Source organism: Salvelinus sp. IW2-2015, linkage group LG18 (assembly GCF_002910315.2).
Source record: "Salvelinus sp. IW2-2015 linkage group LG18, ASM291031v2, whole genome shotgun sequence".
NCBI lineage: Eukaryota > Metazoa > Chordata > Actinopteri > Salmoniformes > Salmonidae > Salvelinus > Salvelinus sp. IW2-2015.
In genome coordinates this window covers 30580960-30601768 of record NC_036858.1, presented here as the reverse complement: position 1 = coordinate 30601768, position 20809 = coordinate 30580960, and the positions used below count along the sequence as shown (strand labels likewise).

The 20809-nt window shown below is 43.6% G+C and overlaps 2 long non-coding RNA genes across 2 annotated transcripts in view; both read right to left on the bottom strand.

Moving 5' to 3' along the window:
* Positions 1-13682: 13682 nt before the first annotated feature.
* LOC139029147 (uncharacterized) lies at positions 13683-19094 on the bottom strand. Its single transcript, XR_011481434.1, has 3 exons — positions 18844-19094; positions 14825-14913; positions 13683-13999 (listed from the first exon to the last, which is right to left on the bottom strand). It is a non-coding gene; the product is annotated as an uncharacterized lncRNA (long non-coding RNA).
* A 392-nt stretch (positions 19095-19486) lies between these two features.
* Positions 19487-20809, bottom strand: part of LOC111977738 (uncharacterized) — a 25844-nt gene continuing 24521 nt past the window's right edge. The window contains exon 4 of the long non-coding RNA XR_002879079.2: positions 19487-19960. This is a non-coding gene — a long non-coding RNA (uncharacterized lncRNA). The remainder of the gene's footprint in view (positions 19961-20809) is intronic.

Here is a 20809-nt window from a genome sequence, read left to right as displayed (position 1 = left end):
TAATTGACATCATTTGAGTCAATTGGAGGTGTATCTGTGGATGAATTTCAAGGCCTACCTTCAAACTCAGTGCCTCTTTGCTTGACATCATGGGAAAATCAAAAGAAATCAGTCAAGACCTCAGAAAAACAATTGTAGACCTCCACAAGTCTGGTTCATCCTTGGGAGAAATTTCCAAACGCCTTAAGGTACCACGTTCATCTGTTACAAACAATAGTACGCAAGTATAAACACAATGGGACCACGAGACCGTCATACCGCTCAGGAAGGAGACGCATTCTGTCTCCTAGAGKTGAACGTACTTTGGTGAGAAAAGTGCAAATAAATCCCAGAACAACAGCAAAGGACCCTGTGAAGATGCTGGAGGAAACAGGTACAAAAGTATTTATATCCACAGTAAAAAGAGTCCTATATCGACATAACCTGAAAGGCCGCTCAGCAGGGAAGAAGCCACTGCTCCAAACCCGCCATACAAAAGCCAGACTGCGGTTTGCAACTGCACATGGGGACCAAGATTGTACTTTTGGAGAAATGTCCTTTGGTCTGGTGAAACAAAAATAGAACTGTTTGGCCAGTTTGGAGGAAAAGGGGGGGGGGGCTTGCAAGAACACCATACCAACCGTGAAGCACGGGGGTGGCAGCATCATGTGCTGGGGGTGCTTTGCAGCAGAAGGGACTGGTGCACTTCACAAAATAGATGGCATCATAAGGAGGGGAAATTATGTGGATTTATTGAAGCAACATCTCAAGACYTCAGTCAGGAATTAAAGCTTTGTCGCAAATTGGTCTTCCAAATGGACAATGACCCCAAGCATACTTCCAAAGTTGTCGCAAAATGGCTTAAGGACAACAAAGTCAAGGTATTGGAGTGGCCATTACAAAGCCCTGACCTCAATCCCATAGAACATTTGTGGGCAGACCTGAAAAGGCGTGTGCGAGCAAGGAGGCCTACAAACCTGACTCAGTTACACCAGCTCTGTCAGGAGGAATGGGCCAAAATTCACCCAACTTATTGTGGGAAGCTTGTGGAAGACTACCTGAAACGTTTGACCCAAGTTAAACAATTTAAAGGCAATGCTACCAAATACTAATTGAGTGTATGTAAACTTCTGACCCACTGGGAATGTGATGAAAGAAATAAAAGCTAAAATAAATCACTCTCTATTATTATTCTGACGTTTGACAATCTTAACATAAAGTGGTGATCCTAACTGACATAAGACAGGGAATTTTTATGAGGATTAAATTTCAGGAATTGTGAAAACTGAGTTTAAATGTATTTGGCTAAGGTGTATGTAAACTTCCGACCTCAACTGTATATACACAATCTCTATTRTGCTTATGCCAAGATATAATGCAAGGGGCAAAACCAAATACACAGGCTATAGAATTACAAATACTGATGAGCATAATAAATGAAAATTTAACTGGAATGTAACCGATGTCTGCGCATGTTCACGAGACCAAGACCAACGTGGAATAGTAACTGCACCACGAAGAAGGCACAGGCTAAATTTGGCTAAATGCTACATAAGGCTAAATACAGTACACAGTAGCATGAGGCTACATAAAGGTTGTGCATGTCCATAAACACAACTACTAAACTTAATCAGGCAGTATGAACATCATTTATATGATAGGCTATCCTATCGAGGCAAGTGATACACAGCATAGCAGGCTAGAAATAGCATGACGCACATAGAAAAGGAAAATACCTTCTAAACATTATAAACATTGGTAAATATCTAGACTCGACTGCAATAACCTGTCGGTGTAACACTTTACAATAAGGTTCCATTTGTAAAGGGTTTATCAAGGGTTTGTAATTAAGTTAAGGATTATTTAATCATTTGTAAATGCATTATAAACCATTCATAAACCGTTATATCGCATTGGTCAAAATTGTGCAATAACTGGTCAGTGTTTGCCAAATAGTGAGCCAATATTTATCTCCAGTAATTGTTCCATTCTCTTAATGTTGGAGTATCATTTGATTTCCAGTTTTTAAGTAATAGCTTCTTCAATATGAGTGACGAAAATAAATATTATCCAACCCATTGGGTATCTCACCACACCCTCATATACCATGTCTTGAAATATGAGGAAAGATGGACTAAAAGTAAACTTACATTGTAAGACTTCTGACTGTCAGCTTTCTAACTTTGCCCATAACTTTTGGACCTTATAGCACTCCCAGAAGGCATTAGCTATTGAGTCATTGTTCATTTATACTTAAGACATGACTCTGCCGTTGTGCTGTAGAATTTGTGAATTTTGTCTCTTGTATAATCAATTCTATACATTAGTTTATACTGGATTAAGTGTACATTTTCGTTCATAATTGCAATGTTGTTCGTTATGTTCCAACGCTCCCTCCATCTTGTGCCAATATCAGTTCTTTTTAAGTCTTGGTTCCAATAGTTTATATTTTTTCGAAGAGATTGTCAATTGGATAGGCTCTCTGCAAGGTTTTGTATATCTTACCTATCATTTGAGTGTCCTTTTCTGACTCAAATAGGACAAATAGCACACCAGTAGCTTCACGTTTCGTTCGTTCAGTATTTTGTTGTTTTTGTTCGGTGTTCATTTTATTTAAATGAACACCGAACAAAAACAACAAAATACTGAACAAACTAAGGAGGCGACTCCTGTCAGCAGTGTATTACAGTAGTCAAGCCAAAATGTTACCAGGGCATGCACAAGCTTCTCAGTACCCATGGTGGACAAGAACAACTTAATTTGAGCTTAATGTTATGCAGGTGGATGTGTGCTTCAAATGAGAGGCTAGAGTATAAATGTACACCAAGGTTTCTGGAATTGGGGGAATCGGTGGTGTCATCATCCAGAGAAAGGGAGAATGTACTCATCTTGCACATTTGCACATCTTTATCTGATAGCTAAACCAAAAGTAATTGTCCCTGTTTCACCTTGCGTAACTTTCTGTGCTTTGTGTGTGTGCCTGAATGGCTATTGGTATCTTTGCTTGCTAAGCATGTGTGTTTTGTCTGAGTGAATTGTGCAGATGATGAAATTTCAAAGGAGAAATTGCACTTTSTCCTTAGGCCTCAGCTGAGCGATGTGACATGAGGACCTGTGGTTGGTAAGTCAGACGGAGGGCGGAGGACGAGTGGCCTGAACTCTAATTAGGRCTGTAACGGGAAATCCATAACGGCTTGTCATGACTAATTACCTGGCCATGTCCTAGTCGGCTTGCTCCACGGACCTATGCCGCTTTCTCTCTGCTGTCTGACATTTATGAGCAACATCTCAGTACAACGCTGATTAAGACGAGGGTCATCATTGGCTGATCTGTCACCACTCTCTGCACTCTGCCCCGGTGCTCACTGGTTGAGATAGAGGGGGGCAGGGGTCCAGAGTGGGGCATGTTAAGGAGAAGCTCTCCTTTAAAGTCTATCATAGCTGACTGTGTATCTCTCCCGGCCTGGTTCCTTTGATGCAGTTTCGCCTCACGTAGCTTAATGAGGGATGATGGATGTTTTGTGGGGCACTCGTTACATGCACCGGACTAGGGTTTATTGCAGAGCTCAGGCAGTTTAAAGGGGCATTAAGAGGATACACTACAGTGAGAAGGGAGCTGGAGAGAGAGAGGGAGGGTGGGAGGGAGGGAGGGGGTGATGGATGGCTGTGCTGAGGAGGGGTAGCAGTGTGCCAGGCAGGGAGAAGGAAGGGAGAGAATGATGGCTGAGTGTTACAGGTAGGAAAAAACAGGGCTGAGACAGCAGAACACTAGAATCCATGTCAACATAAACTTACGCCAACCACACTTCCTATTGCTTGTCTATCCCGGAGAGCCCGTCTTGAAAGCCCCTATCACCTCTGTCCTCCATCTGTCTTTTTGCTCATGCCCCTAGTTTTTTCGCTCTCTTTGGTTCTACTCTGCTCCTGTCATTCAGTCTTTCAGTGAAGGTACAGTAGAATGATTTCCATAACGCAATGAATCAGTCCACCATATTGTAAGTACAGCAGTCATCATCTTTGTAGATCATCGATTAAATCATTTTGCCATTTCAGGCGTGCGCACTCCATCAACATTAGGAGGACAGAGAAACCAGACACATGCTTTTTGCTCACATGGAGCACTCRAAACAAAATACAATGAAACATTTGATTAAACTCAGAAATGACGATATGAAAAAAATGAACAACAATGTTTCTCACAAGTATAGCAGGTTGTGAACTCTGCAAATAACATTTCCACTCTGAGAATGACAATGGTAAATGACTGTAGGCCTAATTAATCCATGTATGAACAGAAATGAATTTAACCAAATGACCGGGATTGATTTATTTCTGTATGGAGTAATTACATAATTTTGGAACATTTGTTTAAATTTACTTTAGGCTGCAGTGACTACTGTTACAGAATCTTGTCCTTTGCTTAGGCTACTCATCACATTAGCAATTGTAGCAGTATTTATTTTGGCAGCTATTGTAGTCATAGTCTTTAGGACTAAAATACCTTTTAGTCTTAGTCCCATTTTAGTCATTTCATCCGTCTTATGTTGAGTTATCAGTCGACTAAAACGCTGGACAATTTTAGTCTTGTTTTAGTCACAGTCATTTTAATCACATATTAGTCAGTGCATTTTTCCCCCATTAAATCATTCCTATTAACCTTTAACTTCCATCATGTGCACATTAAGATAGCCTCCAACTAGGACTACTATTGTCACGTTCGTCATAATGATGAGACCAAGGCGCAGCGTGAGTAGAGTTCCACATAATTTTAATAAACTGAAACTCGCCTAACAAAACAACAACCAAACGAAACGTGAGGCTACTGATGTGCACTAAGGCAACTATACATAGACAAGATCCCACAACACAAATGAGGAAAATGTTTACCTAAATATGATCCCCAATCAGAGACAACGATAAACAGCTGTCTCTGATTGGGAACCATATCAGGCCAACATAGACATACAAAATCCYTAGACATACAAAAACTAGAGTACCCACCCTAGTCACACCCTGACCTAACCAAAATACACTGCTCAAAAAAATAAAGGGAACACTTAAACAACACAATGTAACTCCAAGTCAATCACACTTCTGTGAAATCAAACTGTCCACTTAGGAAGTGCAACATGATTTTTTTTGTTTTTTTTTTTTTTTTTTTTTGACAATAAATTTCACTGCTGTTTTGTGCAAATGGAATAGACAAAAGTGGAAATTATAGGCAATTAGCAAGACCACCCCAAAAAGGAGTGATTTGAGGTGGTGACACAGACTTTCTGTTCTATGCTTCCTGGCTGATGTTTTGGTCACTTTTGAAATGCGTGGCGGTGGCTCTCACTCTAGTGTAGAATGAGAGGAGTTACAACCGCACACAAGTGGCTCAGGTAGTGCAGTTCATCAGGATGGCATCATGAATGCAGCTGTGGCAAAAAGGTTTGCTGTGTCTGTGCTTGCTTCCTAAGGGACAGTTTGCCTTGTGCATTATAGAGTGTGGATTGACTTGGATTGAATACTGTGTTGTTTAAGTGTTCCTTTTATTTTTTTTGAGCAGTGTATTAGAAACACAGATATCTAAGGAAGGGGGAAGTACCCCCCCCCCACCCCCACAAAGGTGCGGACTCCGGAAGCAAATCTTAACCTATAGGGCGGGTCCGCACGTCGAGTTGCGCCTGCTTCTACCCTGTCTGGCGTCCGGTGACATGGACGCAGCCCCCCTCTTACGCTGATCCGTCAGCTTTTGTGGAACTGGACCGTGGATCATCGCCGGAGGCTCTGGACTGCAGCTCGTCGCTGAGACTCTAGACTGGGACCGTCACTGGAGATCCCGGACTAGGGACCGTCGCTGGGATCGGAGACTAGGGACGTCGCTGGAAGCTCTGGACTGGGAACTGTCGCGGTCTGGAGGGAATGTGCGGAAGTCTGGGCTGTGGAGCACACTGGAGGCTGATGCGTGGACCGGTACAGGTGGCACCAGGCTGAAGACACGCACTCAGGGCGAGTGCGGGGAGAGGCACTAGGAAGTCTGAACTGTGGATGGGCACCGGAGACCTGATGTGTTGGGACCAGGTAGGTGCACTGGGCTGAAGACACGACCTAGGGCGAGTGCGGAGAGGAGGCACAGGACGTACTGGACTGTGGAGGCGCACTGGAGGTCTGGAGCGTAGAGCTGGCACAATGCGTCCTGGCTGGATGCTCACTTTAGCTCGATAAGTGTGTGGCGCTGGCACAGGACGCACTGTGCTGTGAAGGCGTACTGCCGATACAGTACGTAGAGCCGGCGCAGGATATCCTAGTCCGAAGAGGTGTACTGTAGACCAGGAGCGCTGAGCCGGCACAACCCGTCCTGGCTGGATGCCCATTCTACCGCGGCAAATGCYGGGAGCTGGAATAAAGCGCAKCGGGCTATGAATGCYCGCTGGAGACACCGTGCGCATCACTGCATAACACGGTGCCTGACTAGTCACACGCTCCCCACGATAAGCACGGGGAGTTGGCTCAGGTTTAAACCCTACCTCCGCCAATCTCCCCGTGTGCCCCCTCCCCCCAAAAATTGGGGAGCTACCTCTCGGGTTTCTGTGCTAGCCGTGTCCCCTCGTATCGTCGCCGTTCCTCTTTCGCTGCCTCCGCCTGCTTCCGTGGCAGGGTCTTGTCCCCTGCCATTACCTCCTCCCAGGCCTAGGATGTCCTCCACTCTCTTTTCTCCTGGGCCCAGGATCCCTGCTCCTCTTGAACACGCTGCTTGGTCCGTTGGTGGTGGGATCTTCTGTCACGTTTGTCATAATGATGAGACCAAGGCACAGCGTGAGTAGAGTTCCAKATAATTTTAATAAACTGAAACTCACCTAACAAACAACCAAACGAAACGTGAAGCTACTGATGTGCACTAAGGCAACTATACATAGACAAGATCCCACAACACAAATGAGGAAAATGTCTGTTAACAATACCACTGAAAATATCAAAAAAGAAGGTCCAAGCATCTTCGACAGCAGGGGCCAAGCTGATTCTATACCAATTTACAGAGGCCAGGTCATGAATGAAGGCTTGCTCATTAAAGTTTTTTAGCAAGCATCTACGACAAACCAGGACAGGTCATTCCACTGAGCAGCCATTATGAACACAGGCTGTAAAACGGTGATCACTAAGGTCATTACAGAAAACACCAAACTGATACATATCATGATTATTTGTTAGGATAACYTCAAGGAGAGTAGCCTTTTCTGGGTGTTTGGAGTCATACCTTGTGGGATTGGTAATAATCTGAGAAAGATTTAGGGAGACCCATTGCTTTAGGACTTGGTCAGGTGGTTTAAGCATGTCCAAGTTTAGGTCACCTAGCAGAAGAAATTCAGACTTAGGGTAATGGCCCAGGAGAGAGCTTAGGGCATTTAGGGTACAGGTCGGTGCTGATGGTGGATGATAACACCCAGCAACAGTCAACAAAGAGCTATTTGAAAGTTTAAAGCTTAAAACCAGCAAATCAAATTGTTTTTGGGACAGACTTGTTGGAGACAACCAAGCACTGAAGGTGTTCCTTGGTAAAGTTTGCCACCACCACCTTTGGAAGATCTGTCTTGCCGAAAAAGGTTATAACCAGAAAGGTTAACATCAGTGTTCAAAACACTGTTTCTTAACCACATCTCAGTAATGACCAACACATCTGGATTAGAGCTGTGAACCCACACTTTCAATTGATCCATTTTAGGTAATACGCTTCTAGTGTTATAACGTGCAGAAAACCCAGGCTTTTATGAGAGCAGAAATCAGTGAAGTAGATATCAGAGCACAAGTCAAAATTGGGGCTAGCAACAGTAGATGGGCCAGGGTGTACATGCACATTTCCAGATATCATCAGRAGTAATACAAGCAGGCCGGGGCAGAGGACAGGGAGAGCTCAGTAGTGTTGATTTTTTTTATGACATTTGAAAGTGCACCAGATGGCAACAAGACTGGTAACATGAGTKCAAAGCCAGGTGGTTAGAATAGGATGGGAGCCCAAGAGTCCGTGTAACCAATAGAGAGTCAGAGTCCCGAGTGGGAACAAACATAGTCGGTCCCACGGTCGGGTAAACAAGCAAGTTCATAGTCAACAAAGCACGGAGAAGTCATGAGGAAAATAGCATGAAGCATCTCTGCTTCTCTGTCTCCCTCTGTTCTCAATACAGCTTGGGCGCTGAAAAGTGAATAGGGGGCGTGTAACCTGTTTAGACGAGATGTATATTACTATTGAATACTCTCTGTCCTTGATAACATTGACCTCCTCCAGAGAAGCACACCATTATATAGATGGTATGKCTACCCTGTGTAGTGTGTATGTAAGGTAGGGTTTAAAAATGCAGATTGAACCCAGTGACCTTCCAGGCTCTTTCAGGGTGAGCTCCGGTTTGACTGGCCTGCTTTCACTCATCATTCACTAGGTAATGAGCACCACGGATGAGGAGGGGAAGGAGAATACACTGSGAGGTTATTGGGTTGTGATAATAACAACTCAGCTCCTCAATCCAATGGCCTCATTGCCTTGCCTCTCTTTCCTCTTCTCTGCTCAGCCTCAGCACCCTCACTTTCTCAGTCCTCATTTGGSATTCAAATGGAATCTTGGGTTTTTGGAATTGGACAGCGAAAGGTCCCCATTCTCTTCTAGCCTAAATGTAATTTGTATGTATTTTTGTGATGCCAAAGACGTCAAAAGTGCCCCTTCTGTTTAATTATTTCACTTCAAATTGCTGTGACAACTAAGACAGCGGTAGGCTGGTGGGTGTCGGAGGCTCTTGAATTGTAATGACATCTTCACATTTTAAGTATTACATCTGCTATGACAGACTGACCTGTTTTGGTTTTTATCTGTGGCTGCATCAAACTGTTTTAACGTATTTGTCAACGTATTGTGATGTGGAATCTACGTGGGAAATATATTGTTTTGAGGGTGAAATTTAAACCCGCAGAATTATGTAATCATTGTAACCAATTTTCTACGTAGACAAACCTTGTGTAAAATGTTGAATTTCTACCTTTGAAACAACATCAGATCTTCAACGTTATATCCACTGTCAGGAAAAAAAACTATAGGCTGGGCAGCAGCTACTACTGGAGAGTTGATCTATCTACAGCTATTCATTTGATCTTCCAACCAGGTTTTTAACCAGGGCCCAGCTCTGCTTAACTTTGATATTTGACACTGACTACTACCAATGTGCCATTTTGAGAATGATTATTGAGAGATCTCTTAATTACTAAATATATTCACTGTTGCTATCGAAGTCATTCCAAAGGGTAGATTTAACAGGGCAAATTAAATGTAACCATACTTTAAAAGTCATATCATTAATGATACTTTTTATGCATATATAGCATTTGCAAAGTCATCAACAGCTATTGTTTCAATTCAGCCCAGGGTTCAACTAAAAATAGACAATACATATAGGCCTAGGGTTTCGAGCTTTGGTTGATTTGAAATGTAATCTTCAAGTTAATCATTAATATGTTGGATTCACGTCTTCATCTCAACCAAAAATGTAAGTTAAAAAATAGGAATAAAATAAAATCAAACTTTATTTGAAGTGCATTTCAAGTTTGATCAGATTTACTCACATTCTTTAACTTACATTTTTGGTTAAAATGGAGACATTAATATATTTTTGGGGGACACAAACTGGATATTGAATTGTGTTTGGTTGTCAACGCAACCAAATATCAACATTTGAAGAAGATGTATCTTCGGCTTGGATAGTTCCATCTGTGACACTCACTTAGTCTGGCTTTTATTCCAGTTTGTTGGATTTACGTCTCCATCTGCAGTGCCTTGCAAAACTATTCACTCCTTTTGGCGTTTTTCCTATTTTGTTGTGTTACTGTAACGGTTTTCTTCCATTGGTGAAGGAGAGGACCAAAATGCAGCGCGGCTAGTGTTCAACATATATAATAAACAAAGAGACGAATACGTGAACACTATACAAAATAACAAATGTGAAAACCGAGACAGACCTATCTGGTGCAGACCACAAACACAGAGACAGGAAACAATCACCCACAAAATCCCAACACAAAACAAGCCTCCTATATATGATTCTCAATCAGGGACAACGATTGACAGCTGCCTCTGATTGAGAACCATATTAGGCTGGACACAGAAACAGACAAACTAGACACACAACATAGAATTCCCACCCAGCTCACGTCCTGACCAACACTAAACAAGCAAAACACATAAGAACTCTGGTCAGGACGTTACAGTTACAACGTGTAATTAAATAGATTTTTATTTGGATTTCATGTAATGGACATACAAAAATAGTCAAATTTGGTGATGTGAAATGAAAAAGAATCCTTGTTTCAAAAAATTCAAAAGAATAAAAATGGAATATGCATATGCATATGTATTCACCCCCTTTGCTATGAAGCCCCTAAATAAGATCTGGTGCAACCAATTACCTTCAGAAGTCACATAATTAGTTTTAAAAAAGTCCACCTGTGTGCAATATAAGTGTCACATGATCTGTCACATGATCTCAGTATATATACACCTGTTCTGAAAGGAAATAAAAAGCARATGGTTCTTGAACACTTAAAGAGACTGTCAACAGATATGGTTTTTCTGTAAGAATTACTTTAAAAAATATATATACACTACCGTTCAAAAGTTTGGMGTCACTTAGAAATGTCTTTGTTTTTGAAGAGTCCACTCCTGGATGCTGGCCTTCTAGGCAGAGTTCCTCTGTCCAGTGTCTGTGTTCTTTTGCCCATCTTAATCMTTTCTTATTATTGGCCAGTCTGATATATTGCTTTTTCTTTGCAACTCTGCCTAGAAGGCCAGCATCCCGGAGTCGCCTCTTCATTGTTGACGTTGAGACTGATGTTTTGCATGTACTATTTAATAAAGCTGCTACTCTAATGTACTTGTCCTCTTGCTCYGTTGTGCACCGGGGCCTCCCACTCCTCTTTKTATTCTGGTTAGAGCCAYTTTGCGCTGTTCTGTGAAGGGAGTAGGACACAGCGTTGTARGAGATCTTRAGTTTCTTGGCAATTTCTCACATGGAATTGCCTTCATTTCTCAGAACAAAAATAGACTMACGAGTTTCAGAAGAAAGTTCTTTGGTTCTGGCCATTTTGAGCCTGTAATCGAACCCACAAATGRTGATGCTCCAGATTCTCAACTAGTCTAACTTTCTAATGATCAATTAGCATTTTAAAATGATAAACTTGGATTAGCTAACATAARGTGCCATTGGAACACAGGAGTGATGGTTGCTGATAATGGGCCTCTGTATGCCTATGTYGATATTCRATTAAAAATCAMCCGTTTCCWGCTACAATAGTAATTTACAACATTAACAATGTCTACACTGTATTTCTGATCAATTTGATGTTATTTTAATGAACAYAAATGTGGTTTTCTTTCAAAAACAAGGACATTTCTAAGTCACCCCAAACTTTTGAATGGATGTGTATATGTAAGGATGAGTTGGGTTGGAGAGGCCTATGCTGCCACCTACTGTAGTACTAAGCAGAGGTGTAGGCATCCTGATGACTAAGAATACACCCTTTTCCCTTATATCCCAACACATGGACCAAAAAAGGCTGTTTTCTAATGTTGAAATGTACCTTACATGAAGAAACATACACAATTAGTTAGGGATGCACGATATATCGGTAAGTATATCGGACGGACGATATTAGCTTAAAATGCCAACATCGGCATCGGCCCGATGTCTAGTTTAGCGCTGATGTCAAAGCTGACGTGRATACCTATATAACGTAGGTATGTGATGTAATGGCGCCGTGAAAAATACAGCGCTACGCAGAACAAAAGRAGAGAAATACTAAGCGCACACTTCCAACAACTAAACAAGTTCAAGTCGAGCAGTCATTTGAAAGAGTAAGAACATTTCAGCGAGACAACTCAAAGGCGAAATCCATTAACGTCAAGATAATGGAATTCATTGCCCTTGACAATGAACTGTCGTGGATGATGTTGGCTTTCGCTGACTGGTCGAGCACTTCGAGCCCCGGTACACACTTCCAAGTAGGCTCTATTTTTCATATTTTGCCCTATCCCGAAGTTACACAGTATTGTTGAAATGCACATCTGTCACGCCCTGACCGTAGAGATCTTTTTATTCTCTATGTTTGGTTGGTCAGGGTGTGACTCGGGTGGGAAACTCTATGTTCTTTGTTTCTATGTTTTGGCCGGGTATGGTTCTCAATCAGGGACAGCTGTCTATCGTTGTCTCTGATTGGGAATCATACCTATGCAGCCTTTTTTCCTTTGGTATTTGTAGGTAGTTGTCTTTTTTTTAGTGGCATTATAGCCTAAGTAAGCTTCACGGTCGTTTCCTTGTTCTTTGTTTTGTTGGCGACATTTATAAATAAAGAAATGTACGCTCACCATGCTGCACCTTGGTCCGGTCATTTCCACGACGACAGCGATCGTGACAACATCCCTGAGCTYTTTGCTATGGGCGTCACTGCTTCACGACTGACATTTGGAACAGCGATGTCAGCCCCATGAGCATGCCGAGTCTGACAGCACAGTGTGTTGACGAGGATTTCGTACTGAGGAAAGCTGTATTACATGCTCAAGAATGTGCTGGTTCTCATACCACTACTGCCATTTCAATGGCATTTGAGAACATGTTTGAAACTTGGACATATGAACACACTCCTAGCGCCATTCGAACTCAAGAAATAAGCGAATCATCTGCATCCGCAGCAGACGTGATGTTGAAACGCTCAACAAAACTGCCTAAGCAGACTGGGGTTGAAACTTGCAAAAGTACTCGAGGCAGTGAACAAGCGATTCGGTGGCATTCTCTCTGAGCCTCTTTACTGTGTCGCCACCATGCTCGATGCTAGGTACAAGGACCGACAAGAAACAGGGTTTACCTGAAATGTTAGACGCAGGATAGACACGGACACAGTGCCAGTGCGCACCGAGGAAGAGAGGCCATGGACAGACAGAGCTGAAACTTCACTGCTTGACATGTATGATGAAATCCCGGGTGAGACTAAATAAATGAACAACAAAACAGCACAGCAAGTAAGTGAAAGAAATAGGTTTTTGATGATGTTTTACTGGTAATGGGGACATACGTAGGGTGAGCCTAGGCAGCGACGATGTTAAGGATGTTTGTGTGCATCAGTACATTGTCTTTTGTATGCTCTGCTCTCTTTGTCTGTGTCAGAACAACCATATGAGTCACAGCAGTTAAAGGACAGAAGATTCTCACGTGGAGAGGATTATACTGGCAGTGCCACGACACAGGCAGAATTACAGCTCCTGGGAGGCTTAGGTCAGAGAGAGGAGCATGTCTAAAGTCCAGGCTCAGGATATCTACAGGACACCTGAATATCTATGAATGACTTTCAGACCATCATGTCAGACCACTTTGAGGTAAGTGAACAAGACAGATGATGATGAAATGGAGAAAGGACATAGCATGATGATGAAACCGAGTGCAAATCAATGCATCAATCACACATCCTGTTCCTCCCATCATAGGCAATCTAAGAAGAGTGATTCATTCTTAACACCATTGACAGAGCAGCAGCGGTTTTCCGGGTTGGGCTGGTCTGTGATTCACTGACACCTTACCCGGTCAGAGGAATAAGGCAACCTCACAGAGAGTTACACAAACTAAATAAATGTATTTCCAGAGCACATATGAGATGMATGTGGTTCTGTACAGAGAAAAGATGTGAATGAATATACTAATGAACATAGCATGAGAATGAAGGACTAATAGCACAAGAGCAATAATAATAGTAACTGTATAAGGAGATAGTGACAGAAGCAAAGGACTGTATAACAAACAGCATCAACTACTATTAACAACTAGCAATAGCAACAACCAACAGTAAATGCACAATAACAACATCACTCACTTCTGCCAACGCATTCCATCCCTCTTGTCCACTTGGAGAGAGACTGAGGAGGCTCTGTCCTGAGCAGGTAGACGGGCTGCTAGGTGTGCTGCCTCCCAGCAACCTCCCAAGTAACATATCGGTGGCCTAGTAGCAGAGGTCACTGGGAGTTTGGGGAGACAATTTTGTGTAGATGGGTGAGAAAAAAATATGTTTAATCCATTTTGAATTCAGGATGTAACAACAAAACTTTCTGAAGGCCCAAATTATTATAGGATGACTTGGGGAAATGATGATCTGCAACACACAGCACATCTCAGTATCAGAAGTTAAAATACAGCCAGAATGGCCTGCTACTGTACCTGTTAAGACCTTATGAAATGTCGAGAGTACAGCCTAGAGTAGAATTTTGTACAATTCTAGAGTATAATGCTGTACTCACTTGAAAACAGTAATGCAATGTGGAGTTGTAGGCTAGTCTAGGTAGGATAATTGTATTGACCCTAAAGATCAATAGGGGGAGATTTTTGAGCTGCGTGTCTCATGTCTTCGCTGTTATTTAATTAATTTGGCTGCACCCGCTATAACACCTGCCGAACTTTGCATGCGTCTAATAAACGTTGATTTGATGTGCACCTGGCCTATCCCCATATATTGAACATTTTAATGATATTATGTGTGGTATGATTGCTAGTAAGCATATTGCAGATCTGGACAATMGATCCACCTACCATTATTGTCACTATGAATGGTGGATAGAGGCCAGAAGAGACAGTTAGCCTGCTAGAGTATATTGACCGGTGGTATTTAGCATGTGGTAAAGTTTAGTGCATAAGGGAAGTACCACAACACCTTCATATTTGGGGGGGGGCATGTAAGCAGATGAGGAAATTTGGCTAGGATGGAAGAAATTATAMAGTAAAACCTGCAAACGGGTGAAATGTAAACCAGGGAAGAGCTTCTGGACATCAGAACTGGGATTACTCACCTCACATTGGATGAGGAGTTTTTCTTCAATGAGTCGGACGCGAGGGKTATACTACGGACACCCGACCAGGCCCAGATCCCCGTCATTCGCTGGAAAAGGAAACGTAGGTTTTGCGGAAAGAGATCAGGATGCCTTGTGAGGATCAGGCAACGAGTGGCTAKTCTGCCCTTGCCTTCCGTTCTGCTAGCTAACGTTCAATCGCTGGAAAATAAATGGGACAAMCTGAAAGCACGTATATCCTACCAACAGAACATTAAAAACTGTAATATCTTGAATGACGACGTTAAGAACATACAGCTGGCGGGTTAGAACAGCAGCCTCTGGTGAGACACYGGGCGGGGCATATGCGTATTTGTAAACAATAGCTGGTGCACGATATCTAAGGAAGTCTCAGGGTTTTGCTAGCCTGAGGTAGAGTATCTCATGATAAGCTGTAGACCACACTATCTACCTAGAGCGTTTTCATCTGTATTTTTCGTAGCTATCTACATACCACCACAGACTGAGGCTGGCACTAAAACCGCACTCAATGAGCTGTATTCCGCCATAAGCAAACAGGAATACGCTCATCCAGAGGCGGCGCTCCTAGTGGCCTGGGACTTTAATGCAGGGAAACTTYAATCAGTTTTACCTAATTACTATCAGAATGTTAAATGTGCAACCATAGAGAAACAAATTCTAGACCACCTTTACTCCACACATAGAGACGCGTACAAAGCTCTCCCTCGCCCTCTATTTGGAAAATCTGACCATAACTCTATCCTCCTGATTCCTGCTTACTAGCAGAAATTAAAGCAGGAAGCACCAGTGACTCGGCTTATAAAAAAGTGGTCAGATGAAGCAGATGCTAAACTACAGGACTATTTAGCTAGCACAGACTGGAATATGTTCTGGGATTCTTCCGATGGCATTGAGGAGTACACCACATCAGTCACTGGCTTCGTCCCCACAYTGACTGTACGTACATACCCTAACCAGAAGCCATGGATTACAGGCAACATTCGCACTGAGCTAAAGGGTAGAGCTGCCGCATGCAAGGAGCTGGACTCTAACCCGGAAGCTTATAAGAAATCCCGCTATGCCCTCAGACGAACCATCAAACAGGCAAAGCGTCAATACAGGACTAAGATCGAATCGTACTATGCCAACTCCGATGCTCGTCGGATGTGGCAGGGCTTGCAAACTATTACAGACTACAAAGGGAAGCACAGCCGAGAGCTGCCCAGTGACATGAGCCTACCAAACAAGATAAATAACTTCTATGCTCGCTTCGAGGCAAGTAACACTGAAACATGCATGAGAGCATCAGCTGTTCTGTACGACTGTGTGATCACGCTTTCCGCAGCCGATGAGTCAAACGGATTACCAGGACGTGTACTCCGAGCTTGCGCTGACCAACTGGCAAATGTCTTCACTGACATTTTCAACCTCTACCTACCTGAGTCTGTAATACCAACATATTTCAAGCAGACCACCTTAGTCCCTGTGCCCAAGAACACCAAGGTAACCTGCCTAAATGACTACCGACCTGRAGCACTCACGTCTGTAGCCATGAAATGCTTTGAAAGGCTGGTCATGGCTCACATCAACACCATTGTCCCAGAAACCCCAGACCCACTCCAATTTGCATAACYCACCAACAGATCCACAGATGATGCAATCTCTATTGCACTCCACACTGCCCTTTCACACCCGGACAAAAGGAACACCTATGTGAGAATGCTACTCATTGACTACAGTTCAGTATTCAACACCATAGTGCRCTGAAAGCTCATCACTAAGCTAAGGACCCTGGGACTAAACACCTCCCTCTGCAACTGGATCCTGGACTTCCTGACGGGCCGCCCCCAGGTGGTAAGGGTAGGTAACAACACATCCGCCAAGCTGATCCTCAACACGGTGGCCCCTCAGGGGTGCYTGCTCAGTCCCCTCCTGTACTCCCTGTTCACTCATCACTGCACGACCAGGCACGACTTCAACACCATCATTAAGTTTGCTGATGACACAACAGTGGTAGAACTGATCACCAACAACGATGAGACAGTCTACAGGGAGGTCAAAGACCTGACTGTGTGGTGCAAGGACAACAACCTCACCCTCAACGTGATCAAGACAAAGGAGATGATTGTGGACTACAAGAAAAGGAGGCCCGAGCACGCCCCCATTCTCATTGATGGAGCTGCAGTGGAGCAGGTTGAGAGCTTCAAATTCCTCGGCATCCACATCACAAACAAACTAACCTGGTCCAAGCACACCAAGACAGTCTTGAAGAGGGCACGACATAACATATTCCCCCTCAGGAGACTGAAAAGATTTGGCATGTGTCCTCAGATCCTCAAACGGTTCTATAGCTGCACCATCAAGAGCATCGTGACGGGTTGCATCACTGCCTGGTATGGCAACTGCTCAGCCTCCGACCGCAAAGCCATTACAGAGGGTATTGTGTACGGCCCAGTACATCACATTGATTGACTCTGTACCGATACCCCCTGTATATAGCCCCGCTGTTGTTATTTACTGCTGCTCTTTAATTATTTGATATTCTTATCTCTTACTTTTGGGGGGGATTTTCTTAAAACTGCATAGTTTTTTTTGTTTTTTTATTGTTTGTTTTTTTCTTTAGGGGTGGATTTGCATTGTTGGTTAAGGACTTGTAAGTAAGCATTTCACTGTAAGGTGCATGTGACAAATACGATTTGATTTGATTTAAAAAATGCACGACTGTGCCCCCCCCCCCCCAGTAACAAGTAGTTTTCAGTTTGCTTCACCCTTCCTAGTTGACCCGTTGTGATTGGACTCACATCTTTGAAGTCTTGAATCTCTGATGGAATCGTCATGGTGATGAAGGCWACGTGATTATTTTGTGATTTCGATTTTTTTTTCCCCTCTTGCTTTTTTTTCTCCCTGCTGAGTATTTTAGAGAAGTGTTGTTGAGTGGGGAGCCGGATCTGGACCCCTGTGTGGTGTGCATGTGCGACCCGGCGCGTGAAGGCTCCCTGGCAGATGGTGCTTCTTAATGGACAATAAAACCGCCCACTAATTGAGAAAGACGGAGTCAGAACATAAGTTCAGTCAGGGGAAAGTAACAAACAACAATTATGTGTGACTCACAGCCAATTTGGTGCAACTTTGGTGATTATTCCCACTAATTGAAAGTATCTTTTTGCGAAAGCAGAGAGAGGAGCAAGCAGGTGATTATCGATGGGCGTGATGCATTGAGACCATCCTCTCTGGTTGGAAGGTGTCAATGTAAATGAGTGAGATCGCTTTACAGAGGAGCGAGAGGAAGAGGGGAACAGAATGATCAAAGCTGATGTAGGTATGATGGGAGGCAGGGTGCGGAGCAATAGAGGTAACCCACTGGGTGAAAACTGGTTGAATCAATATTGTTTCCACGTCATTTCCACAACAAGAGAAATCTATGCGACGACGTTGAATCAACGTGGATAACTGACTGGATTTGCAAAAAAGTCATCAACGCGGCAGGGTAGCCTAGTGTTTAGAGAGTTGGACTAGTAACCGAAAGGTTGCAAGATCGAATCCCCGAGCTGACAAGGTAAAAATCTGTCGTTCTGCCCCTGAACCAGGCAGCTAACCCACTGTCCCTAGGCTGTCATTGAATATAAGAATTGGTTCTTAACTGACTTTCCTATTAAAATAAAATAAAAAGGCAAGGGAATTTCACATTTAGACAATCTACAATTGATTCACTGCTGCGTTTGATAAATACGCTACAGTAAGTCATTTTGGTAACTATGGTAAGCATTAAGCACTATGGTTAGCAAGTCCTAACTCGAGCTAATGTTTCCTTTACTTTAGATAACGTGCCATAGAACCTCTTTACTCAAGTAATGGGTACTGCTGCAAATAGTGATCTGAACAGGAATAATGCCTGCTTGTAGTCTTGGTCTCCCCAATTCCTTCCTCTAAGGGAACCCAGTATATAGTAAGAGACTGAGAAATAGCATCCTGGATACGGTTTCAAAATGTCCCTGTATCCTCTCTCTCTCTTTGTGTACCTTTTGCCCCAGATAGCGTGCAGACCGTCATGTGTTCTGCTTATTTTTATGTTTTTCTTCCTCCCACCAGGTAGATATTAGCTCTCCTTTTGAAGTGTTCAAGTGGGGAATATCTGTGACTCCATGTGATTCAGATGCATGGAGATTGTCAGCCTTATCGCTCCTGATAAAAACAGGACCGGATATCTTCCCGGTTCTGGCGCCACCTGTGCAAAAGCAGAAATGGGAAGCAGGTAGGGGCAACTTTTGAAGAGGACATGACAAAGGTCTCATGAATGTTAAGGTCTGGGGAACAGTGTTCTGCCTGTCTCCTCTTGTGCTGGGACCATTTACATTTACATTTAAGTCATTTAGCTGACGCTCTTATCCAGAGCGACTTACAAATTGGAAAGTTCATACAATGACACACACCTCAGTATGTATCTGCTAAGGGCATTTTTAAACTGCAAACAAAGAGGTTGTCTTGCCTTCTCTGGCTGTCTCTTTCTATCTCACTTTGTCTTTCTTTCTCTCTCCAGCCATACACAAGTACACACACACAGGTTGTAGTCCCCACCTGCTTAAAGGAGACCACCATTGTCCCAGTGCCCAAGAAAAACAAGGTGACATGCCCAAATTACTGTCGCCCCATCGCGCTCACCTCGGTCATCATGAAGTTCTTTGAGAGGCTGTAATTGGCCCACATTAAGGCCAGCATGTCAGGCAGACTGGACCCACTCCAATTTGCCTACCGCTCCAACACATCCACGGAAGGTGCCATTTCCACCGCTATTCACATGGCCGTAACACATCTGGACAAAAGGAACACATATGTGAGAATGCTGTTCATTTACTACAGTTTAGCTTTCAAAACTATTGTTCCCTCTGAGCTCGATACTAAGCTCAGAGCCCCGGGTCTGGATACCACCCTCTGCAACTGGATCCTGGACTTCCTGACGGGCAGACCACAGGCTGTGAAGATTGGCAATAACACCTCCTCCACAATGCCTATTTACACAGGGGCCACAGGGGCCCTTTTCACCCACGACTGCGTGGCTTTGRGCGACACCAACTCCATCATCAAGTTTGCTGACGACACCACGGTTGTAGGCCTGATGACCGACAACGACGAGTCAGCCTACAGGGAGGAGGTAAATGAACTGGCATTATGGTGTCATGACAKCAACCTCTCACTCAATGTCAGCTAAACAAAGGAGTTGTTGACTTAAGGAAGCAGAGGAGGGAACGTGCACCGATCCACAGTTTTATGTTCCTCGGCATCCACATCACTTGTCATGTACCAACAACTCCACCACTCTTGTCAAGAAAGCACAACAGCGRCTTTACTTCCTAATGCAGTTGAAGAAATTCGGCATGGCGCCCTGGGTACTCTCCAAATACTACCACTGCACCATTGAGAGCGTCCTGACCCGTTTCACCACGGCCTAGTACGGGAATAGCTCCGTCCACGACCACAAGGCCCTCCAGCAGGTGGTGAAGATGTTCCAGTACATCACTGGGACTGTGCTTGCACCCGTCCAGGACATCTACTCGAAACGGTGCCTGAGGAAGGCCTGCATCAAGGACCCCACACACGTCAGCCAGGAGCTGTTCTCTCCCTTACTGTCGGGCAGACAGTACTGGAGCATGAGTTCTGATACCAACAGGCTCAGAGACAGTTTCTATCTACAAGACATCATACTGCTGAACACATGAACAGGCCTGACCACCTGCTCTGATTCTCTGAACCTGAGCACACATCACAACTGCTCCTACCAGACTCTTATTATACTGCTCAATGTATACACTTGCAATGTATACACTGTGTAATGTTATTGCTGGTTATTGTTAGAGAGCACGGGCAATCTTATGCTAGTCTTATCTCCATGCCATGCCTGAGGACTTACAATAACTGACCAACAAAACTCCATCTCCATCCCCTACCTTAGCCCATCAAGGAATGTATTTACACTACATGGGTGGCTCG